Here is a 25,281-nt window from a genome sequence, read left to right as displayed (position 1 = left end):
TCCTAGATCTCCATAGCCTCAGGTCCAGTATAGCAAACAGCTGGGAAGCTGTTTGACAGCACTTTGGGCCTAGTATCTTGGATCTTTTCATCTAAGAGATTGTCTACTTATCTAGGACCAGACTTGCTCAGAGTGATGTGGAATCATTTTCGAAAAGAATAGAGATAAGGTCTTTCTGACACATCATGAAATTTAACACTGATGACCACCCAAGGACCTATGCTAGAGTCAAGATTTGGGGCCAGGCATGGTGACTCATGCTTGTAATCCCAGAACTTTGGGAGGCCGAGGCAGGAGGATCACTTGAGCCCAAGGGTTCAAGACTACCCTGGACAACACAAACCCTCATCTCTAAAAAGACAAAAATCAGCCAGCATGGTGGTCACACCTATAGTCCCTGCTACTCAGGAGGCTGAGGCGGGAAGATTGCTTGAGCCTGGGTGGTTGAGGCTGCAGTGAGCCATGATCACACTACTATACTCCAGCCTGGGGAACAGAGTGAAACCCTGTGTGGGGGGGACAAAAAAACAGAATTGGGTAATTGCAAAATTTCTTCTTTTTAGGCAATAAAAAAATACTGACTTCATGTATTTATTCCCTGGGTTATTTCTGGAAGGCAGTCAAGCTAGTTAATTTATTTTCCTTTTTAAAGAAAATAAGCCAAAATAAACCAAAAGAAAAAGAATATAAGCCAAATAGCAAACATTATTTTTTTTCAGATTTCAATTGTTTAAAATGCATGTTCATTTTTGAAAAATTTAGAAAGCATAAAAGAGTTCAAAAAAGAAAGATCCCTCCAAATGTCACAAACTAGGCACAATCTTACAAATAATCTTGCTATAGTTTTTCAAATCTTAGTGAAAATCAACACATGAAAAACTGTGTTCATATATTCACCAGGTGAACCAAATGCAAGCTATACTCTTATACTCTGTGGACCAGTGGAACAAGACAAGTGAAAAAATCCAGAAATCTTACAAGTCAAAATAAAAATTAAGGATATATGTAAAAATTGGTAATTACTTTAAATGAATGAGAGTTCACACTTCATAATCTCACACGACTAGATTTTTAAAAATAGACTGAAAAGTTTTGATGCACTTGTTTGATGTTTCTACATCTTGGAGGAAAGCTGAAAGCACTTGATACTGGTGGTGTGTAGACACACACCTACTCCAATCTACCTGGGGAAGTTAGAGAAACCCCAGAACGTGATTTATCAAGTAATTCAGTATCATTTTTTTGAAAAAGATTGGCTGGAAAATTTATTACTTACAATACCAGTTATAAGACATTTCTTCTGGCTGTCCACAACATTTTCCTTCTTACATAGCTCCTCTTTCTTAACCTCTTTACCTGGTTCTCAGAAGAAATCTGCAGTGATCTAACTAACTCTGATAACAACATAATGGGCAGATGAATTTATTACCATATGGTATGGAACTGCTTTAAAGCTGAGTTCTGAAGTTTGATTTAAATATCTAAGTTTGAGTCAATATGCGTGCCTTGGCATGTAAAAATAACAGCAACAACAACAAACACTTTTTGTAAAGTTCTTACCATGTGTCAGGCACTATTCTATGTGCTTTATAAATACTAACTTATTTAATCTTTATAACATAATCCTCCTATGAGCTAGATACCATTATTGTCCCCAGTTTACATATAAGGCACAGAGAGTAATTTGCCCAAAGTCACAGAGCTTGTAAGTAGCAAAGCCAGGCTAAGAGCCCAGCAGTCTGTCTCCAGAGTCCATACCTCTAATACACTTGACTGTCTCATCCAGCAATCTATTTCTCCAGTTGAAAAATTACATTGATTCCTCCTACTCACCTCCTCCCTCAAAATACCTACTTCTGTAATTAAATGCCACATTCAATAAAGCATATTCTCTAACAACCCCCTTAGGTCCATGGAAGGAGCTGGCTATTTGCCAATGAAGCCTTGTTCACTCCCCATCTGGAAGGGCCTGGTGGCAAGTAAGATTCATGTTACTAAAGGGAGGAAGGGGAGTTTTCCTGTTCATTTAGCATAAAGAGTCTCTTAAGTCAAAAAATTTCCTTCCCCCTCTTTCCAATGTCACCAGTCACAGGTGAGAAAGTCATCTCGGTATCAATTTCACATGATCTGCCTCAAACAAAGACAGGTCATGTGCTCTTGATATAGCATTTCTTGCTTCGACTTTACTGCTAACTGCATGTTTCATCTACAGGGAGAGTTTACAGAAATTAGCATGAATTATATAAACTCTGATACTTGGTGATGTAGATAGATCTCATCAGCTTTCATTTTCTTTGCTGGGAGTGTAATCAACATGATTAAAGCAAAGAAAGAAACTCTCAAGTCATTGTATTAACTATTCTGTTCTCTGGATGAGACAACATAAAACCTTGGGATAGTAGAGCTGGAACAGAAATCCAACATCATTCCCCACATTTCACAGATAAGGAAACAGAGTCCCAGAGGGAATTTGTGATGTACATGATAACACAACTACTTTGTGACTTTAAAAAAACTCCTTTTTGGTTTATTTTTAAGAAAAAGAATAGAAATTAACTAGCCATATAGAAATAGCTTATGGAACAAGGTTCATGTGGAGCCACCATTTTTTGTCTTACACAGAGGTAACTGCAATTATTACCCCCCACCACACTCACCCAGTGGCAGGCCAACTAGGGCCCTAGGGCTTACACAGCCCCATGAAAAGGGAGGAGGGCCTGGTCTTTGGTCCCTCAGGTCATTGGGCTGGTCCTTTGGAATTTGGTACGCCCTACTGCCCTTGGCAGACTGCAGAGATGCTCCCACGAAGTTCTCTCTTTTGACCACAGGTCCTCCACAAGGAATTCTTGCCACTGCTTTGGGGGCCAGAGCACTCAGGCCAGGCCACCACAGACATCTACCTATGCCTCTCCCACTGCAAGTGTCATAGTCTTTGTAAAACTATGCAAAAGTGTGATAACATCCCAAAGCCTTATAGAACCTACTGCAAACCTGTTCCCCCAAGTCCCTATCCAGGACAGTCTCAGGCATTCTCCTTTCCGTTAGGGTCAGGCCACTTCCTTTCCTCTTCCCCTCCAAACTCCAGTTCTTACCATCACAGAGACTTTCTAAAGCAAAGGTTGTGATGCATTTCTGAGACTAGGAAGCCCTCACCACCCAGACATAAAGCCTGAGCTAATAATCTCTCTGTTTCAGGGAGAGACTATAGCAGAAAACAGAGATTCCTGTTATCCTGAACCAATTATTTGTATAACTGTATGTTTAATACCTGATTCTCTTTGGAGTAAAAATTTCATGAATTGAGTATTAGGATTACGTTAAGGTTGCAGTTGGCTTTAGGATCCCTCTGTCTTATTCACTTTTGCATCCCTGTGCCAGTTCAAGGCCTGATAAATAATAGCCACTCAATACATATTTGCAGAGCAAAGAGAGGAAGAGAGGGAGGGGAGGGAGAGAGAGTGGGAAAGACTAACCAAAGTTCTGCAATGGCCCACAGAAATATGAGTATGATTTAAGGCAATCTCAAAGGAGATAGAGAAAAAGGGATGGGAATGAAGTTGAAAACTATTAAGAATAAATAATTTACAGGGCTTGATAACAAATTTGATGTGGAAGAGATTAGTCAAGGATAATTCTGAGATGTGTTAATTGATCCACCTGAATGTGATATGGGCTTGTGAGAGGAAGATGGGGTTTGGTTTTGTTGGTAAAGGATGGTGAATGGTGGAGGGGTTATGGACAATGAATCCAGTTCAGGAAATATTTGTGGGTCCCACTGTTTTAAGTATATGTGAACAGGAATATCAGAATGAAACTGTGAAGTGGGTGAGGTTATCTTCAGAAACTCCCTTTCATTTAGGCCCCATTTCACATATCAAGGGATATCACATATCCCTAATTATCTGCCCTAATTTCCTATCAAGAAGTGATCTGATGATCTCACTTACATAAAAGGTAAACTACTGATGAAATAGGAGATAGCTCTCAGGCTGTGTTTTAATGTTAATAATGGGGCACAGCCACAAGCCAAAAGAATGATAAGAGCACTACTAATAAGAGTCAGTGCTTATGTGGCCCTTAACATGTGGCAGGCACTTAATGCCCTTAGCAACACCATGAGGAACTATTTTATATATGAGGAAAGTGAGGCACTGAAAGGTTGTGACTTGTCCAATGTCAACAGCTAATAAGTAATGGAGTGGAAAATACAACCTAGCATTGTGGCTATACAATCCATGCTTTTAACCATGATGCTAGGAAATAAATGTGTAAGGGTGAAAAATTTAAGAAGAGTGGAAATGTGCAGTAAATTTTGTGGGGGTCCCTCAGCAAGATTCAGATCACTCCAGTCTCATAATGAAGACTATACAGGTCACTCAAGTCTCATTCTACTAACTGAGTGTTAGTAGTGTTACTAATGACATAGACTCTGCCAATGACTGACTTTAGACAACTTAATCTCTTTCTGTTTCATTTTCCTCATACATAAAATAAGGAGAAATAACCTACATACAAGATTATTCCTTAAAGCAACATTTGTAAAAGTAAGTGACTGGAAACAACCTAAATGTCTGTTGATAGGAGGCTGGCTAAAAATTGTGCACCTATAAAATGGAATATAATGCAGCCATAAAAAGTAATAAGATTAAATTATTTCAAACAAAAGAACAGCCTGAAAAAATCAAGTTGCAGGCATAGATAAGGGAAGTTGCTCAAGAGATAAGGGGGCTTGACTAAGACATCCCCTCAGCTGCATAGATAAGAAAGACTATACAGGAGACTTGCCCAGACATACCTGCAATGGAAGATTCTGTCCCCTGACGCATGTGCAGTAAGGGAAACGAAGCAACGTGGAGTAATTCAAGCTAAGAGCCCACATCCACACTAGGAAGATGGGGTGGAATTACCAGAAATGCACACCTTATGCAAATGATATGCCCAGCCCCCTATCCGTTTCTTATAAAAGCCTCTGTATCCAAACTGTGAATTGGCAACCTATCGTTCCAGGATCCCTCTCTGTAGCAGAGAGCTATTCTCATTCTTTCACGTATTAAATTTCTGCTCTAAATCCGAAAAAAAAAAAAGGTAATAAGAAAGACCCCTACATACTGCTATAGAACGATCTCTAGGATATACTATTATGTGGGATAAAAAACAACTACAGTGCAGAACAGGACATATAATATACTACAATTTGCACAAGAAAGGATAAAAGGACTAGATATATTCCTTTATGCTCATATTGCATAAATATAGGAAACTTCTAAAATTGGTTGCTTCAAGAGGAGAATTGAATTGGCGTGGGACAGAGAAGTGAGGAAGGAGAATGTACCAGTTAGGATCTCAGCAGGAAATATATGGCATATTCAAAAGGCGTCATCGAGGAGTTGAGTGACAGAATTATTTACAAAGTTGTGGACAGGGCTAAGGCACCCAACAAAGGATGCTGACACTTTCCAATGGGCAACCTACAGAGGGGAATCATTATCATACCTAGGTCCTAAGGATGAAGAAGGGGAGTTAAGTGGTTACTTGAATCCAGACAGAGAGAGCTATAGGTATAAAAGGGGCTACGGGACAGAAGCCATAGCCCTTTCCTAGATGAAGTCAGCCACTGTTCATCCATAGCCCAGCAGGGAAGGCGCTGGGGGAATAAATAGCCTCACCACATTCTACTTCTGCACTTGGATCTCTGGACATCCTTAGGGATGAGCCTCTTGGGGCTCAAGGCAGAGTGGAGAGTAGATCTGAAGGCATACAGAGAGAATATCCACTGCACAGACTGTACAGCATTTTTACTTTGTAAACTTAGAACTATATAAATATGTAACTTATTAGAAAAGTAGAAAATGGCGGGGCCCAGTGGCTCAAAGTGCTAGCTTCTAATCCTAGCACATTGGGAAGCCGAGGCGGGCTGATCATCTGAGGTCAGGAGTACAAGACAAACATGGTGAAACCCCATCTCTACTAAAGATACAAAATAGCCAGGCGGGGTGGCAGGCGCCTTTAATTCCAGTTACTCGGGAGGCTGAGGCAGAAGAATCGCGTGAATCTGGGAGGCGGAGGTTGCAGTGAGCCGAGATGCCGCCATTGCACTCCAGCCCGAGCAACAAAAGCTAAACTCCGAAAAAAAAAAAAAGAAAGAAAGGAAAAGACAAGAAAAGATAAGAGAAGAAGAAAATTTTGCACACACACAAAAGAGAAATTAAAAAGTAAAACGGAAATGAGGGACCAGAGCATATGCTTTCCAAGTCTCCTCCCTCTTCAAATTCTACCTGTTTCTTTGGAGCTGCAGTTTTTCACCTAATCACAGTCCATGGCTCCCCCTAGTGTCAAGGCGACGCTTCACCAAGCTCTAAGAACCATCTAATTCTAGGGGAATTCTGGGGCAGTCGGGCGGCCTCTGCCTCAAATCACTGATGTGTAAGCAGTTTTCACTGTGAATTACACCCACCTGGTAAATGATCGTATCCCCTAAAAGAAAAAAATACATTATTATTATTATTATTATTATTATTATTATTATTATTATTATTATTATTATTATTTGAGATGGCGTCTCGCTCTGTCGCCCAGGCTGAAGTGGTGCGATCTCAGCTCACCGCAACCTCCACCTCCCTGGTTCAAGCGATTCTCCTACCTCAGCCTTCCGCGTAGCTGGGATTACAGGTGCCTGCCACCACGCCCAGCTAATTTTCGTATTTTTAGTAGAGACGGGGTTTCACCATGTTGGGCAGGCTGGTCTCGAACTCCTGACCTCAAGTGATCCACCCACCTTGGCCTCCCAGGGTGCTGGGATTACAGGAGTGAGCCACCATGCCCAGCCAAAATTAATTATTCTGAGACATAGACTAGTTATCATTTTAAACTATAGTGGAAATTTATCTAAATTAAATTTTGAACTAAGTAATTATCTTTTTCCCATATTTCAAATTATTAAATAAATTTAGAGGTAAACAGCATGTGATCTACAACTCTAAATCTTCTGCAAGCCCACTTTTGAGCTTTTTACTCCCTAGTCCATTTGTCCTTAATGCAGTGATTCTCAGCCCTGGCTACAAAATAATGTCCCCTGGGGAGAAAGCTCCTACTGGAGACTCTAATATAATCTGTCTGGGGAGGGACTTAATATCAATATATATTTTTTAACCTCCCAGTTGTTGTAATGGGCAATCAAGGCTAGAAGCCCCTACTTAAGTGATTCCTTGCTGCCTACTAGGTAGATTTTGATTCCTAGTACATTTCTTGTCACTACTCAGGATGTGCTCACTCTGCTTTAGACAAACTAGGTTACTTGTAAAACAATTTCCCACCCTCTGTGCCCTTACATACCACACTCTCCGCCTTGAACACTCTGTCACCTGCCTCCATCTCAACTGTCATAGTTCTACATATTATTACAGGGCCTGCTTAAAGGCTACCTCCTCTGAGAATTTCCCTGCCCCTCATTCCCAAACAGATGTTTCTACCTCCTTTGAACCCCTGAAGATTTTTAAAATAACTTTTATGATCAATCTTCTTTTCTTAATAGAAAATAAACACAGTGATTGACTATTCTTTTTAACTTATCAAATGAACAATAACAACAAAGTATGATATTTATGTGAGAGAAATGAGCACTCCCTGTATTAACAAGGGAATAAATTGGTGTTATGGCTTTTAAAAATTTAATCTGGCACTAAACGTCAAAATACATTCTGTTTGGCCCAGCGTTTTCACTCCTAGGAATTTATCCTATGGATATAATCACAAGAGTGGGCAAAAATACCCATAATGGAATGCTCATTGCAGCACTGTTCATAAAAGCAAAAGATGGGAAACAACTGAAATGTCTCATTAACAGAAGACAAGTTAAATAAATTATGGCACATAATATAGATGGAAAGCTGCATAGTCATTTTAGAAACGAGGTATATCTGTATTTGTGACCATAGAACAATTCTAAGACATAGCATTAAGTAGAAAAAAAAAGATCCAATACAATGTCATAGAATGCTTCTACTGTGTTTTGTATAAAAGCACAAATATACATTTGTCTGTGCTTCCAAAGCACTGGGTATCTTTGGATGGATATACAAGCAACTGTCAACAACAACTGACTCTAGGGAAGCAAACTAGTAGGTTTGAGGTAACAACATTACAAAATAAAAACCATGACCCCATCACCAAATATAAGAATTAGAATATTACCAATACCTTTACATATACCCAGAGTCATAGGTAGCCCATCCAGAGCCTCTGTGCAAATTAGAAAAAAAGCTCCTCTTCTTTGGGTTGGACACAACTCTAAACCAAGGTGCCTCGCTTGCCAAACAGAACACAGGCTATATTAATTACATGACCCACTTCTGCCCTGGTGTGCTTTCAGACTTATGTAAATGGAATTCTACTGTATATATTATCCTACAAATTATCTTTTTTACTTAACATTATGTTTGTAAGATATATCAATATTGTTACATGTAGTACTCCATTTTCACTGCTGTGTAATATTTCTTTGCATGTTCACGTGCTAAAAGAATTAACTCTATATCCCACTATTTCAGTTACAGGGTATCTATTGAAGGGTGAATGTGACTAAACTAAAAGAGAAATGAAGATCACATAAAGATGGATAAAGGAACTCTGGACCTTATTTTGGGCCAGGGAAAGCCAGTGTGCTTTCATTTGATGAGAAATAATTGCATTATGTTAGGCAAGAGTGAGCTGGTAAAGGAGTGTGCACCACAGTAAATGTCTGGTGTCCATGCAGTGAATATTTTACGTTCACTTATTTTCTCTATGGCATTTTCTGTCCTTTAATAAGCTTTTTCACTTTAATAATGTGGAAAATACAGTAATAGTGACAATCCATGCCTATTTAAGTAATGGGAGCACAAGATGTGAGCTTACTAGAGAACAGCTATGACTGCAATGGACTCTACATCTTTTCATTTGGACTTACATGCAATTTCAATGTCTTTGCCAGCAAATGAATGTAAATTCATTGCAGTGGATTTTTTATTCAGATACAGAATATTCGGTGCAATTTTTCTAAGTTGTTATAGTCAATTTTCAGATAACAAAAAGTCCAATAACTTCTAAAATAGAAGAGAGAAAAATGGAAAAAGAAAACAAACTTACAAACAAAAGCCCAACCCCAATCAACTGAGTAGAGAGCAATAAAGGAAGAGGGGGAAAGCAAAATAACAGCTGGACAAATAAAAATTAAAAGTGTGGTGGTAGAAAATGTCTAGATATATTAATAATTATAATAAATATAAATCCAAACTTTATAGTGAAAGACAGATTGGGGAACAAACAAACAAAAAACCTCTAACTACATTCTCTTTCAAAAGAAAAACCTAAAACTTAAGACACAAAATGGTTGAAAGATGTAACAGGAAAACAGTAACTAAAAAAACAAGTGTATATTAAAAATCACACAAAATAGACTTAAGAAAATAGGTATCATTGGAGTTAGAGAGGGACCACTACTTGATTTTTATAAACATTCCAATTGTCAGTGATATAATAACTTCAAAGTTTTACACCTAGAAAAATTGTTTCAAATATATAAAGCAAATATTTACTGAACTACAAAGAGAAATTGCCAATGAGAGCTTTCAATATATCTCTCTCAATTACCAACAGACCACCCAAAGCAAAGATATTAAAAATATGGAAGATCTGAACAACACAATTAATAACACAATCAAATAGACAGATAAAAATTCTGCATCCAACAGTTGGCAAATGCACTTATTTTTCTTAAATATCATAGTGCAATTACAAAAATTGTCCATTTATTAGACCATATGGCAAGTCTCACAAAATTATAACACAGTCCTCATTCTCTGTGCGCAAAGTAATTAAGTTAGAGGCAATAACAAAAGATAAATCTATAAAAGTTCTTATATATTGAAAAACGTGGAAACACAATTGTAGGTAATTCATGTGTCAAAGAAAAAATTATGGAAGAAATGTAAAAATACTAAAAGCTGAATGATAATGAAAATATCACCTACCATGTTCTGTAAAACAGTCAAAGTCATTCTCTAAGGACAATTTATTAATTTGAAAGCTTGTTTCAGACAAGAAGAAAGGTTAAAAATTAATGAGCTTTGTGTTCAACTCAAGAAATTAGGAGGAAAAATAGAAAAACAATCAAAGTAGGAGGAAATAGATAACAGAGACAAAAACAGAGGTTCAGAAAAAAGTAAACAAAGCTACAAAAAAAGAATCCACAAAATTAAAAGTTTTATTTTATAAACAGAACAATCTCTGCTGAGATTGAGTGAGGAAAAAAAAAGAAGGCACAAATAAGCAATATTAGAATAAAAAGGGACCTAATCACAGACAAGGCAAAGATTTTTTTAGATGAGCTACTCTGAATCAATTTAGGCCACATATTCAAAAACTTAGGTGAAATGGGCAAATTCCTAGAAAACTATAATTTACCAAAACTTACTCAAAAACAGAGGACCTGAATTGTTTTGTAACTACCAAAGAAATGCAATCAATATTTTTAAATCTTCCCACAAAGAAAATATTTAGTTCAGATATGTTTACAAATTACTTACACCAAGGTTTCAAGAACGAGATCATTCCAATCTTTAAAAGTGTCCTATAAAACAGAAAAAGAGGGACTATGACACAATTCACTCAATGATATTAACGTAACCTTGATAGCAAAACCAAAGAAGGACAGGACAATAAAGAAACCTTTTGAACCAATCTCACTCATAAACATAGCTACAAATTCAAATTAAATACTAATGAAACAAGCTTAGGAGTTTATTTCAAATTGATAATACATCATAAACAAGTTGAGTTTAACCAGAAATGCAAGCGCAGTTAAACATTAGGAAATAAAAAATATGGCTAGGCACGGTGGCTCACACCTGTAGCCCCAGTGCCTTGAGAGGCCAAGGTGGGTGAATTACTTGAGCCCAAGAGTTAGAGACCAACCGGGGCAACATGGTAAAACCCTGTCTCTACCAAAAAAAATACAAAAATTAGCCAGGCATGGTAGCACATGCCTGTAGTCCCAGCTACTTGGGAGGCTGAGGTGAGAGAATCACTTGAGCCTGGAAGTGAAGGTTACAGTAAGCCAAGATGGCACCACTGCCCTCCAGCCTGGGCAACAGAGCAAGACCCTGTCTCAAAAAATAATAATAATAATAAAGAAAAGAAAATATAAAAATGTAATTCATTGGCCAGGCACAGTGGCTCATACCTGAAATCCCAGCACTTTGGGAGGCCAAGGCAGGTAAATCACCTGAGGTCAGGAGTTTGAGACCAGCCTGACCAACATGGTGAAACCCTTTCTCTGCTAAAAATACAAAAATTAGCCAGGTGTGGTGGCACACACCTGTAATCCCAGCTACTCGGGAGGCTGAGGCAGGAGAATCGCTTGAATCCAGGAGGCGGAGTTTGCAGCAAGCTGAGATCGCACCATTGCACTCCAGCCTAGGCAGCAAGAGTGAAACACCATCTCAAAAACAAAACAAACAAACAAACAAACAAAAAATATATATATATATATAAAATTTATCGCATTCACAGATTACAGGGGAAAAATATGATAATCTCAAAAGATGCAGCAGATAATGAGAAGCAGACTTATTAAAATCAGGAACAAGACTTAGAAGTCCTATTTACTTCTACTCAACATTATAGTGGATTTTCTAAGTGCGTTAAGACAAGAAAAAGAAGCAACAAGTACAAAGATTGGGAACAGCAATAAAAGGTAGGAGTATTGGAATATACTTCATTCATAAGGATATAATTCTCTAAACAGAAAGTCCCACAAAATCTACAGGCAAATTCTTGGTAATAATAACAGAGCTGGCCAGGTGCGTGGCTCACGCCTGTAATCCCAGCACTTTGGGAGGTCGAGGAGGGCAGATCACCTGAAGTCAGGAGTTCCAGACCAACCCGATCAACATGGAGAAACCCCAACTCTACTAAAAATACAAAATTAGCCAGGCGTGGCGGCACTCGCCTGTAATTCTAGCTACTCAGGAGGCTGAGACAGAAGAATCACTTGAACCCGGGAGGCAGGGGTTGTGGTGAGCCAAGATCATGCCATTGCACTTCCAGCCTGAGCAACAAGAGCAAAACTCTGTCTCAAAAATAATAATTTAACAATAACAGAGCTAACCAACATGGCTGAATAGAAGACCAATACGCACAACCAAATATATTTCTAAGCATTGGCAACAAACAGAAAATTTAAAAAATATAAAAGCAGTTTACCATATGATATGGTTTGGCTGTGTCCCCACCCAAATCTCATCTTGAACTGTAACTCCCATCATTTCCACATGTCTTGGGAGGGACTCGGTAGGAGGTAATTGAATCACAGGGGTGGGTCTTTTCTGTGCTGTTCTTATGAGAGTAAATATCATGAGATCTGATGGTTTTATAAGGGGGAATTCCTCTACACAAGCTTTCCTTACCTGCTGCCATGTAAGACATGACTTTGCTCCTCCTTTGCCTTCGCCATGATTGTGAGGCCTCCCGAGACACGTAAAACTGTGAGTCCGTTAAACCTCTTGTTCTTTATCAATTACCCAGTCTCTGGTATGTCTTTATTAGCAGCATAAAAGACTAACACACCATAACAACAAAAAAGTATAAATTACATCTAATGAAGTTATAGGAGACCTATATGGAATAAATTCTAAAACTCTATTTGATAAACATCAAAGAAGATCTACTATAGAAATAAATAAAAGACGACATTCAAAACGAAGACTTTCTATTGTGAAGTTACCAGTTTTTCCCCATTTGACCTACAGATTCAGTGTAATTTGATGCCAAATCACACTTTTTTTCCCAAGAAACTAAGAAGCTGATTCTAAAATTCCTATGGATGAACAAAGGTCAAAAATACAACAAAGACTCTTTTGGAGAAGAACAAGGTAGGAAGTATGCTTTATCCTGTTTGAGGACTTTGATTACAAAGTTAATTAAGAGAGTGGTATTAACGCTGCAATACACAAATGGGTTAATGGAATAGTAGAGACTTGGGAAACAGAGCCACACATATTTGGACATCATATATAACAGAGGTGGTATTGTATATAATCAAGAAAGGGAGAATTAGTCAATAAGTGGTGCTGGGAGAATATGGGGAAAAATGAAATTGGATTCCTACCCAACATGATACGTAAGTCAATTCTAGATGCATGCAAGACTTGGATGTGAAAGCTGATATTTTAAACATCTATAGGATAATATCTTTTTTTTTCATTTTATTTTTTTTATTGTTCATTCTTGGGTGTTTCTTGCAGAGGGGGATTTGGCAGGGTCATAGGACAATAGTGGAGGGAAGGTCAGCAGATAAACAAGTGAACAAAGGTCTCTGGTTTTCCTAGGCAGAGGACCCTGCGGCCTTCCGCAGTGTTTGTGTCCCTGGGTACTTGAGATTAGGGAGTGGTGATGATTCTTAACGAGCATGCTGCCTTCAAGCATCTGTTCAACAAATCACAACTTGCACCGCCCTTAATCCATTTAACCCTGAGTGGACACAGCACATGTTTCAGAGAGCACAGGGTTGGTGGTAAGGTCACCGATCAACAGGATCCCAAGGCAGAAGAATTTTTCTTAGTACAGAACAAAATGAAAAGTCTCCCATGTCTACTTCTTTCTACACAGACACGGCAACCATCTGATTTCTCAATCTTTTCCCCACCTTTCCCCCCTTTCTATTCCACAAAACCGCCACTGTCATCCTGGCCCGTTCTCAATGAGCTGTTGGGTACACCTCCCAGACGGGGTGGTGGCCGGGCAGAGGGGCTCCTCACATCCCAGTAGGGGCGGCCGGGCAGAGGCGCCCCTCACCTCCCGGACGCGGCGGCTGGCCGGTAGTTTCCTGGGGTAGAGAAAACACATACAAAAAAAAAAAAGGCTTGTCTGAAACTGAGAACACAAAACACCCCAAAAAACTTATCTAAAACTGAAGAGATTAAGAAATTTGACTTTCTGTTTTTCAAAATACTCCAAACAAGAATTTGTAGACAAGCGACAAGCCAGTAGTAGATATTTGCTATATATAACTAGTGGTACGCCCATACATGTTTTAAACACCTAGCTTTGCAGAGAGGAAAAAAGCCATGATTTGTTGGGTTTGATTCTTTTCAAGGTGGAAAAGTTTATTTCAAGCCACCAACATGATGTTGCTAAACATGAAGTTAGGAAGACATACACAAAATCTCTCTGACGAGACTACACAAGCCAGCTCCAGTACACCACTGCATATAACACTAAAGGATTTGTTTCCAGAATACATGAAGAACTCTTTCTATTTATCAATAATTAAATGACAAGCAATGCCACAAAAAAGGGAGGCATGAATAGTCATTTTGCAAAAGAGGAAATATGAAGAAAAAATACATGAAAAGATTCTCTACTTCACAGTGATCATATAAATGTAAATTAAGATTATAATGAGTAAACATATTATACTCTCCTGATGAACTAAAGTTAAGTATTACTGGTGGGTGCAGTGGCGGATGTCTGTAGTCCCAGTTACTTAGGAGGCTGAAGTAGGAGAATCACTTGAGCCCAGGAGTTTGACTCTAACCTGAGCAACATAGTGAGACCCTGTCTCTAAAAAACATTTAAAAGGAAATATTACTATATTAATTTTTCCCAAAGACAGATCAACAGGAACTCTTAAACAATGCTGGTGTGAACATAAATTGGCACAACCACCCTGGAATAGGATTTGGCATTATCTTACAAAGTTAAGTACTGTACATTCTACAATCCAGCAATATGTAAGCTCAGGTATATATTGTAGAGGAATTCTTGCACAAGTGCACCAGAAAATATGAACATGAATATGCACAGTAGCACTTTTTGTTAAAAACATAACAACCCAAATGTAATCAGTCAAGGTTTGTTCATAGAAGTAGAACTACTAAGATAAATTGACAAAACGGATTTAGAGACTTGACTGTATGCAACTGTGGGAGCTGGTTATACTCTCTAGGGGAGGCTGTTGTTTCTGTGTCTAGTGCTGGAGCTGAAGTTCACAGGACCAGCGGTCAGGAGGTAGAGAGCAGGAAGCGAGGACAAACTGGGATCCATGAGGATGGACTGGAATCTGCACTGGTCTCTCACCACCTCCAAACCTCTGGTGGAGGAGGAGTTAAACACACCTCTGACCCAAGAGTTAGAGAAGCTGAAGCATAAGATCCACAGGAGCTGGAGGAGCTATGGACCCTGCACCTACCTCCTGAGTGTTAGGAAATACAGCTAATTTCTTCACTTTCACCTTCCACATCAGGCAGAAAATGTCTCTCCAGGTTCATCTAGTCTATTTTCATATGAGAAGTTTAAGAGGCCCAGAGAAGTGAAGTGACTTGTTACCTAGAAGCCTGTTTAAAAAAAAAAAAAAAAGTCTCAAGCATCTGAAACTCTTCGTAAGAGAGTGCACGTCAGTATTTTTGATCTAGGTACAGGCTGTCCAAGGGATATTCTTGACTCATGTTCTTTTGCCAGTTGCCTCTGATTATATCACATAAGAGGGCTTAGGTAGCTTTGCAATAATAGTTCTACTAATTATTCTCCAAAGGAAATTCCTCATTCCACTGCAAATAGATGTGATCTTAAGACTGATTTCCCCCAGAATCACTACAATATAATCTTATCTAAATTTGAGCACAGCATCTAAATATTCATTTTATTTAAATGTGAATTGCTGCATTCGAGCTAAGGCCGAGTTCTCCATACGAGATCCAAATTTGGTACCAATTTGGTAACCATAATCCATGGTTACTCTGTGACTACTAATCTGGGGGAAAAAGAAAACACTCCTTGGCAGAAGAGGATAAGTACATTCCTAATTTTCATTTGCAGATTCTTAGCCACTCATCCAGGATGAATGTTAAAACCATTATCAAAACATAGCCTTAGAAATAAAATTCTGTTAGGGAGATAATAATAACTCTTTGTCAATGAATTTATTTTGAGCAATAATAATACAACAAAGTTGCAGTACTGCGAAAAAGTTTGGCTAATCTCAAGAACATTATAGCATATGCAACTTGAAGTAATTTCTTTATCTAAAAATATTGGGCCAAAAGAAACTAATTAGAGTTTAATGTAATTTTATATTAAGTGTCTTGCTGTGGTTTTAAGATTTTCAGTAATACTTTATTTTAAATCATCTCAGTGATTTAAAATAGAGTAACACTTTTAAATGATAAAAAAATTTTAATCATTTATCATTTTAAATGATAAAAATAAATTTTCAGTGGGAAACCCTTTTCGTAAAGAAAAAAGAAAAAAAGAAATTTTTATCATTTTTAGTTTCACAAAATAACAAATTGGAAGGTAATAATGTAAATTTGTAAGCTTTTCTCTGCAAAAAACTGTCATAAAAATCTTTAGATGGTGTGTTTCATTACTGACTTTAAAATAAAATTTAATATAAAAATATGATTCATAGCTAACTTTTTCTGAAATGTTTCTTTTTTACAAAGTGAGATGTATCAGTACTTCTTTCGTTTCTATGCAATAATATTGTCACTCTCCCTTTTCTTTTTTATTAACTGATTTGGACTCTATTTCTAAGATAGCGTATAACAAAATGCCCCCACAACCCACAATTTTATGGATACTCTACCTATTGGGTTATATTCCAATATGGTTATCATGTAGAAACCTCAAAAGAGAAAGGCTAACTTCCTCCTGTAAAGGAGTGATCATTAACACCACCAATCAATTGAACAAAGCCACTTCCACATACAGTCAATAAGCTGCTTTGACTTTTTCTTGTTCTTACTCTTCTGGGTCTAGACTTGGGGAGTTAAAGTGTTAAAGTCTATGTACTTCGGCCATGGGTAACTGCCACAAATTGGGTTCTCAGTGAAGCAGAGTCTGGACAGAGATTGGGGTGAAGGAATTTTATTAGGGAGTGTTCTTGGGATCAAACCAGTCCACTGCCTGGTCTTAGACCAATAGTAAAGAGGGGAATAGCGCCCTCCCCCACAGGCCAAGGGAAGACAAAATTAGCAGGATGTAAGATCTAGCTATTCTTCCCCATGTGGAGATTCTCCTTCCAGTGAACTTTGGAGAACCATTTATTTTTATTAAGAAAGGCAACATTTTTTTGACATGTACAAAGCACTTTCCTATATTTTTATTTTTTAATTTTTGATTTCCATAGGTTTTTGGGGAACAGGTGGTGTCTGGTTACATGAGTAAGTTCTTTAGTGGTGATTTGTGAGACTTTGGTACATCCATCTCCTGAGCAGTATACGCTGAACCCAATTTGTAGTCTTTTATCTCTCACCCCCTTCCCACTCTTCCTCTGAGTCCCCAAAGTCCATTGTGTCATTCTTACGCCTTTGCATCCCCATAGCTTATCTCCCACTTATGAGTGACAACATATGATGTTTGGTTTTCCAAGGGAAGGCAATATTTTTATTAGGGGTCTATAAATATTAGTGGCTAAGTGTTTTTTAAAATTTGGTATTTCAACTGTAGTCTTCATGATCAGTGATTTAGAAAAATACCATATTGTACTGAAATAAATTTGGTATATATTTATTTCAGATACTATATTAAAAATTGAAAAATTAGTGTTTTCTGCTGTTTGGAAAATACAGTAAATTTTCTTCTCTAAGTTTTCTTTTGCTAGAGTTTTTATGTGGTGTCACGGGCCTCTCCATGCCCTTTGCATTCTCTTCCAAAAATCTGTTCTTGCTGTCAGTTAAGTGGAAATGGTTAGCAACAAAGCAAAATCAAAGTGGACCCACCCAGCTTTTATATCCTGCATGGCTGAGCTTTAATGAAAGTTTGAGTTTTTCCAAAAGTCTGGTCTCTACTGACTGGGAATGAAAAACATTTGGAAAAAAATGCCTTGAGCATGTGAACCATGTAATTTCATTTGAACTAAGGAATTCCAAAAATACTTTGCTTATTGAAAGGGCAGTTATATTGCTGCATTAGAACTTGATATTGAGAAGGATAAGTACTAGTTCTTTTCTCCCTTTTACTCATAAACATTAAAAAAAATTAAAGACTGTCTGAGTGGCTGGGTAGGAAAATAGTGTAAAGAGGCTAAGTTGGACCACCAGGTGGGCTTGCTCTAGAACCTATTCCTTCCTTAGGAGATCCATCTACTCTTCTGGGTTCCATAGAGCCCCATGCAGCTTGAAGCAACCCACTCTGCACTGATGACAATTCAGGGCTTCATCTGGCCATGTCTTGATGACTACTTGAACTGAGGCCCAGTCCTTTAGTCAGTTCTGCTCACCGACACCAGTGTAAATGCTATGCCAGTAGCAAAACTGGAATTGCTGGGTCCCTGCTGGCCAATCTGCCCAGAGAACAAAGTAGGTCCTGTTCAGTTTTATGTCTCCATGAGGGGATCAGGTGTTAATATTATTAACTAGCATTTTTGGGAATATGTACTACGTGCTAGTCACAATACTGGATACTTTTACATGGATTACATTATTCAACTCCCATAACAATCCTCTATGGAATTTTGAAGCTTAGAAAGGTTAAGAAATCAGGTTTTGAAACCAATCAGTCTGACTCCAAAGCCTTTGATCTTCTTTCCTATTTTGTAATCCCTGGCTTTTAATCATGGGTCTTAGTGTACTAGATTGGGATCACAGATAGCAGTGTAGCAGATACAGTTGGTGCCCTGCCCATGTCTCCTGAACCTTACCAAGTGCCAGCAGCTGGACCATCTTGCTTAATGGCCTTCTCTGGTGGCTGGAGCTCCATATGTGAGCATAGGTTTGAGGAGATGTAATGCCTTAAGTGCAGCCTTTAACTAATGATTGATAGGAGTTGGGGTATAAATACTTCAGCTCCTTTGCTACTCTGGTAGAGTAACTCAGAGGCATGAATTTTACACTGGTACCCAAAATTCTCCAGAGGGATTAAGTCTATTACCCACAGTACTAACCCACTTGAAAACATGCCCTTTTTATTGATTGCCTTCCCTCTTTGTCTCACTTCCCTTGCCCATATTTCCTGAGATCACTACCCAAGTAAGCTACTTGTGTACATATTAATGCCTTAGGATCTGGCTTCTGGGGGAACCAAAACTAAGACAAAGAGCAAAGAAAAGGTGGACCTATGAAGAAGGAGGACCCAGTTGGAGTGGATGGGGCAATGCTGGAAGGAAAGCATGGGGTTGCAGTCTCTAGGAAGAAGCCTCTGATGATGATTTCCTGTTCTTGAAGCTGACAGTGTCATTGTGAGACAGGAGACAAAGGTTTTGGGGGATTATTGAATATTGACACACTGGATGGTTTTTGATTGCTTGATTGAATGGAATTTCTTTCAGAAGTTCTCTCTTGGTCTGTTCTTTTCAAATGTATTCTATATTTACCCAAGTTTAGTAAGAAGAGATTCCAGAAAATGCAACCATTAATAACTGGAATAATGAAACAAAGAAAATGCTAACACGTTAAAAATAGAACATTGAGTAAATGGTCATAAGTAAATGAAAGACAAATGTATGTATATAATTTTGGAGGATGTATAATTTACTCATATGGCCTGAATATAGTAATACTATGTATCATATTTCATGCAAACATAAACTGAATGAGGCTTTTGTTTTTTTTTTGAGACAAAGTCTCCCTCTGTCACCTAGACTGGAGTGCAGTGGGGTGATCTCGGCTCACTGCAACCTCCGTCTCCCAGGTTCAAGCAATTCTCCTGCCTCAGCCTCCAGAGTAGCTGGGACTACAGGCGTGCACCACCATGCCTGGCTAATTTTTGTATTTTTAGTAGAGACGGGGTTTCACCATATTGGCCAGGCTGGTCTCAAACTCTTGACCTCGTGATCCACCCACCTCGACCTCCCAAAATGCTGAGATTACAGGCATGAGCCACTGCGCCCGGTCAATGAGGCTCTTTTATAACACTTTTACTACACTTAAAGGATCATTTCTCAACTTGTGACTCTATCATCTTTACTGATTAACTGGACATCCAGTGGTGCCCAAATTTTCAGGGAATAACATGGGCATGGGCAAAATCTTGCCTTGTTAAGGTTAATGGTATTGTAAATTGTTAACTATTGCATTTAGGTCGGGCATGGTGGCTCACCCCTGTAATCCCAGCACTTTTGAGTGGCCGAGGCGGGCAGATCATTCGAGGCCAGGAGCTTGAGACCAGCCTGGTCAATATGGTGAAACCCATCTCTACTAAAAATACAAAAATTAGCCAGGCATGGTGGCAGGCACCTGTAATCCCAGCTACTGCAGAGGCTGAGGCACAAGAATCGCTTGAACCCAGGAGGCGGAGGTTGCAGATTGTGCCACTGCACTCCAGCCTGGGCGACAGAGTGAGACTGGAAAAAAAAAAATCAATTGCATTTACACATTTTAATATCTGTCATTAATTTTATATATTCAACTTCATGTCTGCATTAACCAAGTTTTGCCTGAGACATCATACTTAAATTTACATGGCTGTTATAATAATCTGAAACAAATTGGTTTTTGAAGCATTCGCTTGGGGTATTGTTATTAACGCATTCATGAAGAGTAAACTTAGAAACGCCCATTATTTTTTATAAAATCTGTAGATTCAGAGAGGAAAATAAAGTTGTAAGTAGACATTTCTTCTTCTGAATACTCCAACCACAAGAAGGAACTGTATGAGCAATAACAGAATATTTTGAGATAATCTTCAGAGTATCTAAGCACTCAATCCCCATTCATTGAGTCTTGAAGACGCCCAATACGCTCACCACATTCCAGTCAAACAGCACTTTCACCAGAGATTTGAGTTACAGAGCTGGATAACCCCTCACTGCTTTTTTTTTTTTCTTTAGATGGGGAGTCTCGCTCTGTGACCTAGGCTGTGGTGCGATCTCGGCTTACTGTAACCTCTGCCTCCTGGGTTCAAGCAATTCTCCTGGCTCAGCCTCCCAAATAGCTGGGATTACAGGCGTACCCCACCACACCCGGTTAATTTTTGTACTTTTAGTAGAGACAGGGTTTCACCATGTTGGCCAGGCTGGTCTTAACTCATGACCTCAAGTGATCCGCCCACATCAGCCTCCCAAAATGCTGGGATTACAGGCATGAGCCACCACGCCCAGCCACCCCTCACTGCTTTTTAACTAATACTAACAGGTAAACTGTTTATCTGCTTGATCATAGAACATGGACTCAATGATGAAGTATATATAGGCAATGGTCAACTTTGTTTTCTAATCCACACATACAGCTGATTTAAGCCCATGTTTTCATTTACTGGTCAAGATAAAAATATGGAGGGAGTCTTGCTATTCATGCAAACATTTTTGTCTTTACCACAGAGGAATCCTCAGAAAACCTCTGAGAACAATATGTTTGCTTGGAGTTAGAGAGGTGTCCAGTTAGGGGAGATGTTGGGACACTTTGCTCCCTTCCAAGTCCTACAGAAGAAGATTCCCCTCTAATGGAAAGCAGCACGTAGTGGCAGCATAAGTTAAGAAAACAATCAACTCCTAGGAAACTGTGGAGGACAGTAAGAGCCTGTAGCGCATTACAATGGGCATCCTGAGAAAGTGATTAGGGTACAGGGAGATTCTGCCTTTGGTGTATTATATATTAAATGATGTGGATGGATTAATGTTGTTAAAATATGGAGACTTCTTCCCCCGCCCTTACTCTTCATCCCCAGTCCCTCCCCTCCTCACCCCCTTCAAAAAAGAAAGAAAAAAGAAAAAGAAAGAAAGAAAATGGTGTTAAAATATGATCCTATTGTTAAATGTTAACTCTTTGATTCATTTATAGCCTTCAACATCATACCTGGGTGATGTGATTCCTTCTTCCCTCTCTTACTTTTACATCCATGGATGTATGCCACAGAAAGATCTACAGCACTGTTTATTTTCAAGAATTCACATGACCCTTTAGATAAATTATTGTTTTCATTTTTGCCTAAGTACACAAGATATTATTCTCCAAGTAAATGTGAAAATACTGATTTCCTTCATTTCTTTAGCAAAGTAATTTTATACATGAAGGACTGAGTAAAAACAAATACCGTAGGAGTTAAAAAAATTGTAGTTAATAAGACAGCCTGACATAAATTATTATATACATTTAGTTGGTGAGAAAATAAGCTTGTGGAAAGAGATGGTATAGTGAAGTTGATAAACTTGGGGATTCTGGGTTCAAGTTTTGACTCCATCACTTTCCAGCTCTGTGAGCCTTGAGCTTCTCTAAGCCCCAATTTCCTCATCTGTAAAATGGGGATAATATGTATCTCATGTGATTGTTGAGAGGATAAAAATTAAATAATGTAAAATGCTTAGAGCAGTATCTACTACATAAGGGCAGAATAAATGCTAGTTACTGTTATTATTTATGTAACAGTACCAATCATTAGACACAAAGTTCTTCGTGACTAATCCACAATATACCACTAAAGGCACAGATTAATGCCAGTGCCTGGTTTCTAGCACTTAAAAAAATAACAACCTGGTATGACAGATATTAACATTTCCACCTGCAGGTAAAAAAACGGTTAAAGGTAACTTAGGGCTAGCAGGGCAATATGAAGGTGATCATCAGGGGCCAGGTGGTCAGGTTTAACTTGCCCATAATTGCTATTGAATGACCCAAGGTCACTTCCACTACTTGGTCTTATCTGGTTTTCACAGCACAATTTTTACATCCTTAGACAGCTCTCTCATTAGGAAATCAAGAAAATTCAGATCTGCTGGAGAAGGGATCATGGCCATATCTCCCAGGAATCCAGTGCACTTTTTGACTTGTTTACAAACTAACAGAAGGTTGAGTACGGAGATTCCAGACCATATTCAAAGTACACACCGGATACTTTTTTTTTCCTCCTAATGAAATGTCAACCTTATTAATATGCATGAGACTCATAGTGGATATTTGTTAAAAATGCTAATTCTTGGGCCATACCATCAAGGACTCCGGATTCAGAAAGCCTGGGACTTGGCCAAGGAATCTGTATTTTAAATATATCTCTAGACAATTCTGATCCAGATGACTGGACCACACTTTGGGAAAACTGATCTCCTTGATAACAAATTAACAATTTTAAAAATAGTACTTATTATTTTTTGATGATAAAAGAAAAATTAGAAAGTGCTAAGAACATAAAAAATTACTAATTATATTTTCAGGAGATGACGACTGCAAATATAGCTGTCCTAATTTTTTTAAATAAAAGACAATAAAGGAAATAATGTATTTTGGGGGATATTTGGTAGCCATTTTTCCATATCTCTTTTCAAGTTCTCACATTCAAGTGTATTGGTTGTTCAGTTTCACAGGTATATTCCATTTATACCAACTCTTAATGGCTTTTATAAATGATTTCTATGTTTGAAATATATATAAATTTACTCTATGAAATCCACTTATATTCTTGTTGGGTCAGGAGATTGGATTGGATGTGTTTACGGCCCATTCTGACTAAGATGTCATACTTGTAAGATTCTTATAACTCTTTTAAGTATAAGGAATAACCACATTCAAACTTGACAGATAATTTAAAATTATATCCCCCAAAAGTTAAAGATTTCCTCTTGGGCTTTGACCTTTTATGCAGATCCCCTGATGTGACAGTATATCAAAGGTAGTAACATTTCTCCAAAAGTGATATACAAATGGCCAACAAGTATATGAAAAAATGCTCAACATCACTAATCATCAGAGAAATGCAAACCAAAACCACACCCATTAGGATAGCTATCATTTAAAAGCAAAAACAAAAAACAAAGCCTGAATATAACAAGTGTTAGCAAGGATATGGAAAAATTGGAACCCATGTGCACTGTTGGTGGGATTGTAAAATGGTGCAACCACTATGGAAAAGAGTATGGAGGTCCCTAAAAAATTTGAAAAATAGAAGTACCATATGATTCAGCAATCCCACTTCTGCGTATATATCCAAAAGAATTGAAAGTAGGGTCTCTAAAAGATATTTGCACACCCATGTTCGTAACATCACTATTTACAATAGCCAAGATTTACAATAGCCAAGTTGTGGAAGCAACTCAAATGTCCATGGACGGATGAATGGATTAACAAAATGTGGTATATACATGCAATGAAATGTTATTCAGTCTTAAAAAGGAAAGATATCCTGTCACATGCTACAACACTGACAGACCTTCAGGGCATTATGCTAAGTGAAACAGGCCAAGCACAAAAAGACAAATACTGTATGATTCTACTCATATGTGATATCTGAAGTAGTCAAATTCACAGAAACAGAAAGCAGAATGATGGTTATTAGGGTCTGGGGAAAAGGAGGAAAGGAAAGTTGATGTTTCATGGGTATAGAGTTTCAGTTCTGCTAGATGAAAAAGTCTGTCATGATTGGGTAATGAATTTGACTCTAAGTTCACTGATACATACAGGAGATAATGGACTGACACAATGAATATGAAATTTTGGCTAAATTATTGAAGGCATATTTGTCTGAATAGAGAGTAGGGTGGGAATCTCAGAATTATAGGGTTAAAAATGTCTTGTTCCAACTCCTCTTGCCATTTTAGTAAACAATACACACTGAAAATGCAGGTATGACTTTTTTTTTTAATACTAGAGAACTGATAGGGACATGGTCAAACACAATTGTTACTGTTGGCTAATTTATGTAGAATTCTGTTTCCAATCAGTTTTCATTTCTAAAAAGACTAAAGTGAAGAGCAAACATAACGACCCTTCCCATTTTGCTTGGTTAGCAATAGTAGGCTGTTTGGCTTTATTTTCCAGTTTGTGCTAATGCTCCAGTCCAGAAAGTCTCACTCAGATCCATTAAGGCTTATTAACAATAAGCCATCCTGCCTTTAAGGTTAATTAAATGATTTGAACTAATATTTAACACTGTGAACTGTGAGGAGAATTGTGGACAAAGTAGACTGGTTAGTCACATATGACCAGTTACTGACATGTTCTTTTCAATTTAAATGTTTACATTTTTTATTAATATTATTTAAAATGTCAACCACATACTAAAGTGGAGCAGATAATACAGTGAATTCCCAAGTACAGTCACACACTGCCTAATGACAAGGATATGTTCTGAGAAATGCATTGTTAGACAATTTTGTCACCCTGTGAACAAAGAGTCTACACCAAACTAGATGTTGTAGTCTGCTACATACCTAGACAATATAACATATTGCTACTAGGCTACATACCTGTACAGCATGTTACTGTACTGAATACTATAGGCAATTACAACACAGTAAGTATTTGCATATCTAAACACAGAAAAGTTACAGTAAAAATACGGTATAAAAGATTTTAAAAAAATGATACACCCATACAAGGC

At 38.1% G+C, this 25,281-nt stretch overlaps 1 protein-coding gene across 3 annotated transcripts in view; it reads right to left on the bottom strand.

The window, feature by feature from the left end:
- PLGRKT (plasminogen receptor with a C-terminal lysine) overlaps positions 1 to 25,281 on the bottom strand; it is a 270,391-nt gene that overhangs the window by 234,392 nt on the left and 10,718 nt on the right. The window contains exons 1-3 of one of the 3 annotated variants that reach the window (XM_063696421.1): positions 12,444 to 12,594; positions 11,354 to 11,451; positions 10,563 to 10,606 (exon numbers count right to left, since the gene is read on the bottom strand). The exons of the other annotated variants lie outside the window; for them this stretch is intronic. The gene's annotated coding sequence lies outside the window, so the exon portion shown is untranslated. Of the gene's footprint in view, positions 1 to 10,562; positions 10,607 to 11,353; positions 11,452 to 12,443; positions 12,595 to 25,281 lie in introns of those variants that run through there. 3 annotated transcript variants of the gene reach the window in all.

The sequence above is a fragment of the Gorilla gorilla genome, chromosome 13 (assembly GCF_029281585.2).
Source record: "Gorilla gorilla gorilla isolate KB3781 chromosome 13, NHGRI_mGorGor1-v2.1_pri, whole genome shotgun sequence".
Classification (NCBI taxonomy): domain Eukaryota; kingdom Metazoa; phylum Chordata; class Mammalia; order Primates; family Hominidae; genus Gorilla; species Gorilla gorilla.
Note: the sequence above shows the minus strand (reverse complement) of the source record. Positions and strands in the feature narration are given on the sequence as shown.